Genomic DNA, 9,180 nt, shown 5'->3' with positions numbered 1-9,180 from the left:
CCTGTTGGCATAATATCTGTTAAAGCAGCTTCTAACGCCCAACAAGCTGGGAATAGTTCTCCAGTCCTGGATCACTCTGCCTTTAGGTGGAAAGTTGAACCTCAGAGATAAATTATTAATACCTGCAAATAAAATTTCATGACTATTTTCAAGATTCTCCGTTTCCACAACTGCTGATCAGTGACTGTGTAGCTTGCTGAAGTAAAGGAAGGTAAACATTGTGGGTAAGAGAACCTCTCCATATCTCTCCAGAAGGGGCCGAAGGGTCGCCATCCTAACTCACTGTTTAGGAAGAAAACTGAGCCCCAGAAAGGTTACAGAGGTAATAAGTGCTAGAGCTCAGACTCGAACCAAGGTCTTCAAAAATAAAACTTAAAATTTTAAATAACGTTAGATTTATGGAAAAGTTACAAAAATAGTGCAGAGAGTTTATGTCTAACCTTCACCCAGATTTCCCTAATGTTAATAATTACCCAGCTATAGTTAAATGATCAAAACCAGAAAATTAACTTAATTCACACTGGTACAATACTATTAAATTACAGACCTAATTTGAATTTTATGAGTTTTCTCCCTTGTGTCTTTTTTTTTTTTTTCCTGTTGGATCTGATTTGGAATCCCATATTGCATTTAGGTTCCACTTGTCAGTCTTCTCCAATCTGAGAGATTGTCTCACACTCTGCCTTCCAAAACCCTGACCCTTTTGAAGAGTCAGGGTCAGCACTTTGGGAGGCTGGGGTGGGTGGATCACCTGAGGTCAGGAGTTCAAGACCAGCCTGACCAACATGGTGAAACCCTATCTCTATTAAAAATACAAAACAATTAGCCGGGCGTGGTGGCGCATGCCTGTAATCACAGCTACTCCAGAGGCTGAGGCAGAAGAATTGCTTGAACCCAGGAGGCAGAGATTGTAGTGAGGCAAGATGGTGCCACTGCACGCCAGCCTGGGTGATGGAGTGAGACTCTGTCTCAAAAAAAAAAAAAAAAAAAACAGATGGCATCTGTCAGGTCTCTCCACTGTAAACCTACTATGTTTTCCTTTGTGATTGATAGATACTTTGGAGGAGATACACTGGGCCTATGCTAATATTCTGTTTTACCTCAAACTTTCACCCAGTGATTTTAGACTACCAGTAGATTTTGCCTGCAACAATTATTATTGTGTTGTCTACTGAACAATGACTTTGTATTTTCCTCATATCTCCTGCATTTATTAATTACAATTCTCCTGAAAGGCAGAAGTATCTCTTCCCCCCCCATTAATTTATGTATTTATTCATTCATTTATTTATTTATATTGATATGTATGGAGTGATGGATATTTATTTTATTCCACTAGTTTAGAATCAAATACGATCATTATTTTCCTGGTCAAATTGTTCCAACTTTGGCCATTGTAAACCCTTTAGGTGGGGTCTTGTATGCTTTTGATCCTGTCATTGGGGAGTAGCTGTCGTTGTTTTCAGTCCTTCCTTATTTTGTGACATCACAAGATTTTCATGCTCAATTAGATTTTCCCTGACCCAGTCCTAGAATCAAGCACTTTTCCAAGGAATTCTATGAAACAAGACCTTCTGATGTAAAACTCTTGTGCTCCTTCCATTGGCTCATGTTATATGTAAAACAATTTAGACTTGAACCCTTTACAAAGTTTTTCAAAAATATACTGCAAAGACAGGTGGAGTTCGTACTTGTTCAGTTTGTTCTAGTCGTCAAACATCGTTTATGTTACTCCCAGTGCTCCTCCGTCCACCCTATTTGTACCACCAGGATGATCCAGACATGAGGAAGATGAGAAGATATGGAAGTGGATTAAAGTGTAGACAAGGGTATGGATGTAAACAGAAGTGATGTGGATACAGATGATGACATGGATAGGGAGGCTGTGAGAATCCCTAGATGGAACTCAAATATACACACCCAAATTCTTTTTTCTTCATCACTATGCAAATAAAAAACAGAAAGCCTTTAAAAGCAAGTCCAGAATTTTTGAAGTTTAAATTTTTCTGGCTTTTCTTGACTCTGCCTGTAGAGAAAGTGCTCTCTGTGACTTCAACTTTTCTTCTCTCTCTCTCCCCACCTCAAGTTGCCTCCGTCAGCTGTCTGGGCTGGTTCAGGGGTCATGGCAAACGTCCTTCTCCATGAATCTCACGCACTCACTGGGTGTGTATTATTATACGCCCTGTGTTAGGGATGAATAAAATTAAACACATGGATGTTAGATGAGAACAGAGTTAAATTCACAGAAATTAAGAGAAAGACTGGAAACAAACAAAAAAACCCCTCTAGATTTCCAATCTTTGCATAAATAATAGGACTTCACACACACACAAAAAAACCTAGAAAATCTATTCCAAATAGATGAGTATGAAATGTCTGCAGTAAGTCCTATCTTCCATTTCAGAATCTAAGAACACTGGAGAGTAACAACTGCACAGTTTCCTGGGGTATGTTATGAGCACAAGATTGTTTTTCTGCCTTATGAATAGTAATTCTATATATTTTCTGTAAAGGTGACACTATACTTTTTCTATATACTTGTCAGGGTGTGTGCATGTATGTGCATGGTGTGTGTGTAAGACAGAGATAGAGGAAAGGGGGAAAGAGAGAGAGATAATGTACTAGTTTCTTATTTTTACAGGAAATTTAATACGTGTCAGTACAAATCTAGACTGAGACTGACTCATTTGGCAGGAAGAATACGTTTACATGCCAGAGTAAAAACAGAATGGGGTGAGATCTCAAGAAAAGGGAGTGAGAAGGCAGTTTACAATTTAAGATATGAATAGAGATGCCTTATTAAAATTATTTTCAGCTAGGTAGGGAGGCGGTGGCTCACGCCTATAATCCCAGCACTTTGCGAGGCCGAGACAGGCTGATCCCGACGTCAGGAGATGGAGACCATCCTGGCTAACACGGTGAAACCCCATCTCTACTAAAAATACAAAAGAAATTAGCCGGGTGTGGTGGCAAGTGCCTGTTGTCCCAGCTACTCCGGAGGTTGAGGCAGGAGAGTGGTGTGAACCCAGGAGGCGGAGCTTGCAGTGAGCCGAGATCGCACCACTGCACTCCAGCCTAGGCAACAGACAGAGACTCCGTCTCAAAAAAAAAAACAAAAACAAAAACAAAAAAGAAAAAACTCCACTGTTAGGTATTTACCCAAGAGAAATAAAAGCATATGTCTACAGAAAGACTTGTACTTAAATATTCATAGGACTTTATTCCTAATAGCCCCAAGTTGTAAACAATCCAAATTCTGGCAGCAGAAGAATGGATAAACAAAGTGTGCTATACAGTCCAGTGTACTATTAGTCAGCAAAGCAAGAGAACCTTGAATACATGCAACAACGTGAGCCTTGCATCCTTTTCTAATGGAGTTGTATAAAAAGGAGCCGGTCCTAGGAGAGCTGCTGCTTCTTGTTACTGTATTTGTCACCCTTAGTTCCTAGTAAGCACCTTCTTATGGGACTCGGATTTCCTGAGTTTGAGAGCCTACCAGATTGACACAAGGGAGGAGAGAATCCTATTTGCAACATAGAGGAGATAGCAGCTGACAAGGAGCAGTGAAGCCCTGGGGAAAGAATGGAGCTAATGGAACATGGACTTGTCCCTCACACTCCTGAGCTCTGTCAACATATGAGGTTGGTGCTAAAACACAAACACAAGCACACCACCTCATTGGATGCTGCTCTTCCTTAGACCTGCAGCTACTTGCCTTTGTCTCCTGGACTAGACTCCTGGAAAGACTAGCATGATGGCTGAAAGGAAAGACGTGATGGAGAGATCCAGGAAGTGGGCCATAGGTGGGATTAGAGGGATGACTGCCTACACAGTGGAGCTGAATTTAAAAGAAATTCACCCACAAAAGGCTGTCATGCATTGGTCAGCTCTGGTGGTAGAGAGTTTTGGTTAACTCTTGAGTCAGTGAGTCTCGGATAGGTGTAAAGTGTGTGCTGCAATCATAGAAAGTATGATGTGTAGGGTAAATGGCATGGCAGATTCCAAAAAACGAAATACACACATGGATTCTGTAGGGTAGAGCAGCTTACAGGTTGAAAAGTAATTGGAAGGCCGGGTGCATTGGCTCACACCTGTGGTCCCAGCGCTTTGGGAGGGCAAGTCGGGCGGATCACGAGGTCAGGAGTTCAAGGTCAGCCTGGCCAACATGGTGAAACTGCCATCTTTACTAAAAATACAAAAATTAGCCAGGCATGCTGGTGCGTGCCTTTAGTTCCTGCTACTCAGGAGGCTGAGGCAGGAGAATTACTCGAACCTGGGAGGCTGAGGTTGCAGTGAGCGGAGATCGCACCACTGCACTGCAGACTGGGCAACAGAGCGAGACTGTCTCCAAAAAAAAAAAAAAAAAAAAATTATTTTCAATTTCTCCTAGTCATGTTGAATTTTCATCCTGACCTCCACAGTGCTTGTTTCAAACTATCTAGAAAATGTCCTCCCTTTTGATCCCAACAATCATTGAGCCATTAAGTCTAACATATTCTACCTTCTCTACATCTTGTGCACTTACCTCCTCCTTTCTATCCCCACAGGTACCCACCTGATCTCGACTCACTGCCACCTCTGCCTCCCGGGTTCAAGACATTCTCCTGCCTCAGCCTCTTGAGTAGCTGGGATTACAGGTGCGTGCCACCAAGCCCAGCTAATTTTTGTATTTTTAGTAGAGACGGGGTTTCACCATGTTGGTCAGGATGGTCTCAAACCCCTGACCTTGTGAACCGCCCACCTCGGCCTTCCAAAGTGCTGGGATTACAGGCGTGAGCCACGGCGCTTGGCCTTATTTTTGTTTTTGTTTTTGTTTCCTTCAAGTGAACTCCCTCACCAAGTGTTGTCTGGACTATTGCTATAGTCTTATGCCTCTGAATTACTCATCCCTTGAAACTCATCCCAAGCACTTTCTCTTACTCAATAAGAGCCAGTCGTTTCTCTCCTGGTGCAGCCAGCAAATCTTGGGTTAACCCATGCTATAATTCTGCCCTGAATATATTCTAATTAATAGTTTACATACTACTCGTCTGGAGGCTGTGAGCTTCTGGAGGAGTGGGGATTGTATCCTCCTTATTTTTGTATCCCAGTGACTAACAGTGTGGGGTAAATTAAGTGTTTGGTCAATGAATAAAAAAATGAACATATAGGCCGGGCGCAGTGACTCACGCTTGTAATCCCAGCACTTTGGGAGGCCGAGGTGGGCAGATCACGAGGTCAGAAGATCGAGACCATCTTGGCTAACATGATGAAACCTCGTCTCAAAAACAAAACCACATAAGTGGATGAATAAATTAAGAAATCTACTCAGTAACACTGATGAAATATTAACTAGTAAAATACTCACCATCAGTCCCAGCAAACGTTTCTCCCTGGGGCCAACAATTTATCACATGGAAGATGGTCTCCCTTAAGATGACGTCTTACAAGCTGTAGTTTCTCTTCGATAAATAAATTATGTTTTTCAAAATATCAAGAGTCACACTTCCCTTCTGAGGGAATTTGTAGTTCTTGTGCCTCATATCTCCATCTAGTGAAGCAAATTGGTAATACACCAATTAAGATACTTCTGTATGAATATAAGAAACACAGTTGTGAAAAAAATTATTTATAGAAAATTACCCTTCCTTGTGGCTCACGCCTGTAATCCCATCTCTTTGGGAGGCCGAGGCCGAGGCCGGCGGATGACGAGGTCAGGAGATCAAGACCATCCTGGCTGACACGGTGAAACCCCGTCTCTACTAAAAACACAAAAAATTAGCTAGGAGTCGTGGCGGGCGCCTGTAGTCCCAGCTACTCAGGAGGCTGAAGTAGGAGAATGGTGTGAACCCGGGAGGCGGAGCTTGCAGTGAGCCAAGATCATGCCACTGCACCCCAGCCTGGGCGACAGAGTGAGACTCCGTCTGGAAAAAAAAGAAAAAGAAAAAAAGAAAATTACCCTTCCTTTTCCAAGGTTCAAAAACCTTGAATTGTATCTACTTTATATTTTCTGGAGTTCAGCAAGTTCTTTCTTTCCCAAATAGCCTATTTCTAAATATCTCGACCGTGTCATGCTATTGGAAAATATATGGGTGTATAAAAAACTTATGATTAGTTTGTCTTTCACCACTTTTAAATCAAAAAACCGTTGGTATTTGTTAACACGAATGTTATTTAGATATGCTGTAGACTAATATGAATAAAATTTTTGAAAATTATGCTAACAATCCTACCAATTTAACAAATATTTATAAAGGATTATTTATTTTTTGTTTTGTTTTGTTTTGAGATGGAGTCTCGCTCTGTCGCCCAGGTTGGAGTGTAATGGCGTGCTCTCGGCTCACTGCAACCTCCACCTCCCGGGTTCAAGTGATTCTCCTGCCTCAGCCTCCTGAGTAGCTGGGATTACAGGTGCCCCCACCACGCCTGGCTAATTTTTGTATTTTTAGTAGAGATGGGGTTTCACCATGTTGGTCAGGCTGGTCTCAAACTCCTGACCTCGTGAACCGTCTGCCTCAGCCTCCCAAAGTGCTGGGATTACAAGCATGAGCCCCTGTGTCCGGCCTCATTTTTGTTTTTGTTTTTGTATCCTATAACTTTTTTTTAAGTTCTGGGGTACATGTGCAGGATGTGCAGGTTCGTTACATAGGTAAATGTGTGCCATGGTGGTTTGCTGCACAGATCAACCCATCACCTTGGTATTAAGCCCAGCATCCATTGGCTATTCTTCCTGATGCTCTTCCTCCCCCTATGGCCCTCCCCGCAATGAGCCTCAGTGTGTTTTGTTCCATGCCATGTGTCCACGTGATCTCATCATTCAGCACCCACTTATACGTGAGAACATGCAGTGATTTGTTTTCTGTTCCTGTGTTAGTTTGCTGAAGATAACAGCTTCCAGATCCATCGGTGTCCCTACAAAGGACATTATCTCGTTCCTTTTTATGGCTGCATACTATTCCATGGTGTATATGTACCATGTTGTCTTTATCCAGTCCATCATTGATAGGCATTTGGGTTGATTCCATGTCTTTGCTATTGTGAATAGTGCTGCAATAAACATACAGGTGCATGTATATTAATAACAGAGTGATTTATATTCCTTTGGGTATATACCTAGCAATGGGATTGCTGTGTCAAATGATATATCTGCCTCTATATCTTTGAGGAATTGCCATACTGTCTTCCACAATGGTTGAACTAATTTACATTCCCATCAACAGTGTAAAAGTGTTCCTTTTTCTCTGCAACCTCGCCAGTATCTGTTGTTTCTGAACTTTCTAATAATTGCCATTCTGACTGGCATGAGATGATATCTCATTGTGGTTTTGATTTGCCTTTCTCTAAAGATCACTGATATTAAGCTTTTTTTCATATGTTTGTTGGCCCCATGAATGCCTTCTTTTGAGAAGTGTCTGTTCATGTTTTTTGCCTTTTGTTTTTTTCTTTTTTTTGAGACAGAGTCTCATTCTGTCACCCAGGCTGGAGTTCAGTGGTACGATCTCCGCTCACTACAAGCTCCGCCTCCCAGGTTCATGCCATTCTCCTGCCTCAGCCTCCCCAGTAGCTGGGACTACAGGCACCTGCCACCATGCCCGGCTAATTTTGTGTATTTTTAGTAGAGACGAGGTTTCACCGTGTTAGCCAGGATGGTCTCGATCTCCTGACCTCGCGATCCACCCACTTCGGCCTCCCAAAGTGCTAGGATTATAGGCGTGAGCCACCTAACCCAGCCTCTTCGCCTACTTTTTAATGGGGTTGCTTGTTTTTTTTCTTGTAAATTTGCTTAAGTTCCTTACAGATTCTGGATATTAGGCCTTTGTCAGATAGATTGCAAAAATTATCTCCCATTCTGTAGGTTGTCTGTTCACTCTGGTGATAGTTTCTTTTGATATGCAGGTGTTCTTAGGTTTAATTAGATCCCATTTACCAATTTTTGCTTTGGTTGCAATTGCTTTTGGCGTTTTTGTCATGAAATCCTTACCTGTGCCTACGTTCTAAATGGTATTGACTCAGCAATACTCAGCCTCAGCCCAGTTCTGTACCCTTGCTGGAGAGGTGTTGCAGTCATTTGGAGGAGAAGAGACACTCTGGCTGTTGTGTGGTCTCCCTGATGTCCTGGAATGTCCTGGCCAATTGAGTGATGGTTTTTCTCTCCAGTGCATCCTCCCCGACCAGCCAGCTCTTCCCTCCCCAGCTCTTGCCCTGCAGTGACTCTGAAAGCTTGTTGTTCCATTTACTGCTTACACTCACTTCATTTCATAGAGTAAAAGGTGCTTCTCAAACATAAGTTTATGTTGTTTGCCTTCAGCTCCCCCTGTATTCTCTCACCATGTCTTCGGCGTGGAGAAGTAGGAACCTAAACATGGGAAGTGAACATCAAAATATGAGAAGATTAAGACTAGAGAGGCAAATATTTTTATATTTTGTGGCAAAGGAGATGCAGTCAAAGTAGAGATTGGGAAAAAGGTTGAAAAAGTCTGCAAGGAGAAAAATCATCCTTTAACTGCTTACTGCATGCCAGGTAGAGATCTAAGTAAGCCCAAAACCATAGAGTGATCTTCAGTTTCTCTTATCCCACATGTTCACCCATTATCAAGTCTTGCTGGTTCTAGTATATTCCAGCTCATTGTATTTCTCTTCATCACCTCTGTGGCTAACAGCCTTTTCTAACCTAGATTTAATGCAGTAGTTTCCTAAGAAGTCTCTGTTTCCAATACTGATTTCTTACAATGTATTCACTGTACAGCAACCGGAATGACATTTTAAAAAAGTAAATAGGACCACGTCTCTCTCCTACTAATAATGAACTTTCCATGACTTTCCATTACACGTAAGGTCTAAATTCCGGGTAACAGCCTGCAAGGTACAAAGTGAGGCCCTTGAAATAGCATCTTATAGCTTCTTTGCTCTCTTGGTTTGAGCCACACTTTCTGTTGATTGACTGAAACCCCATGTGTGTTGAGGAGCATCTGTATATGTCGCTTTGTGAGAGTCACACTAGGTTAAAGCTAAGTCAATGACACATGCGGCTGTTGAAATAATTTTACTATTTAAGAGAACTACCAAATCTGTAGAGTTTATAGGCAGTTGGCAGAAAATAAAAGTGTTCCTGCACTTGTCCTTGATTTCCCTAATTGTGTAATCTCTTACATCATTATTTTTCCACCTACCACACCTATATGTTGTGACTGAACAGGGTAA

General features: G+C 42.0%; 1 long non-coding RNA gene across 1 annotated transcript; it reads right to left on the bottom strand.

The window, feature by feature from the left end:
- Positions 1 to 1,038: 1,038 nt before the first annotated feature.
- Positions 1,039 to 5,803, bottom strand: LOC103214476 (uncharacterized). Its single transcript, XR_489557.3, has 3 exons — positions 5,623 to 5,803; positions 5,348 to 5,530; positions 1,039 to 2,182 (listed from the first exon to the last, which is right to left on the bottom strand). It is a non-coding gene; the product is annotated as an uncharacterized lncRNA (long non-coding RNA).
- Between the last annotated feature and the right edge of the window lie 3,377 nt (positions 5,804 to 9,180).

Source organism: Chlorocebus sabaeus, chromosome 3, assembly GCF_047675955.1.
Source record: "Chlorocebus sabaeus isolate Y175 chromosome 3, mChlSab1.0.hap1, whole genome shotgun sequence".
NCBI classification, from domain to species: domain Eukaryota; kingdom Metazoa; phylum Chordata; class Mammalia; order Primates; family Cercopithecidae; genus Chlorocebus; species Chlorocebus sabaeus.
Note: the sequence above shows the minus strand (reverse complement) of the source record. Positions and strands in the feature narration are given on the sequence as shown.